Here is a 421-nt window from a genome sequence, read left to right as displayed (position 1 = left end):
AAAAAAGGAAGGTTATACATTGCCTTTTTTTGAGCCCCGAAAAAAAATTGTCTCAGATCGACCCGGAAAAGAATTTTCTTATAGAATGTGGCCTGTAGAATCCATAATTTCAAAGATTGGGCTACTAGTTCAAAAGTTATAGCCCTTTGAATTTTCTTTCGAAATTGGTTTCTAGTCCATAACTTTTGATTGAGAAGTCTAATCGAAAAGTACGAATTGTTTTGGATTCTACGCACCAAAATTAATAAGAAAAAGTGTTTTCCCGAGAAATTTTGGTGCAGTCGATTTTTGGTAAAAAAGGAAGGTGATACACTGCCTTTTTTTGAGCCCCGACAAAAAAAATTGTCTCAGATCGACTCGGGAAAAAAAATGTCTTATAGAATGTGGCCTGTAGAATCCATAATTTCAAACAGTTCCAAGA

This window comes from Photinus pyralis, unplaced genomic scaffold (genome assembly GCF_008802855.1).
Source record: "Photinus pyralis isolate 1611_PpyrPB1 unplaced genomic scaffold, Ppyr1.3 Ppyr1.4_LG9, whole genome shotgun sequence".
Classification (NCBI taxonomy): Eukaryota; Metazoa; Arthropoda; class Insecta; order Coleoptera; family Lampyridae; genus Photinus; species Photinus pyralis.
This window is presented reverse-complemented; position numbering follows the sequence as displayed.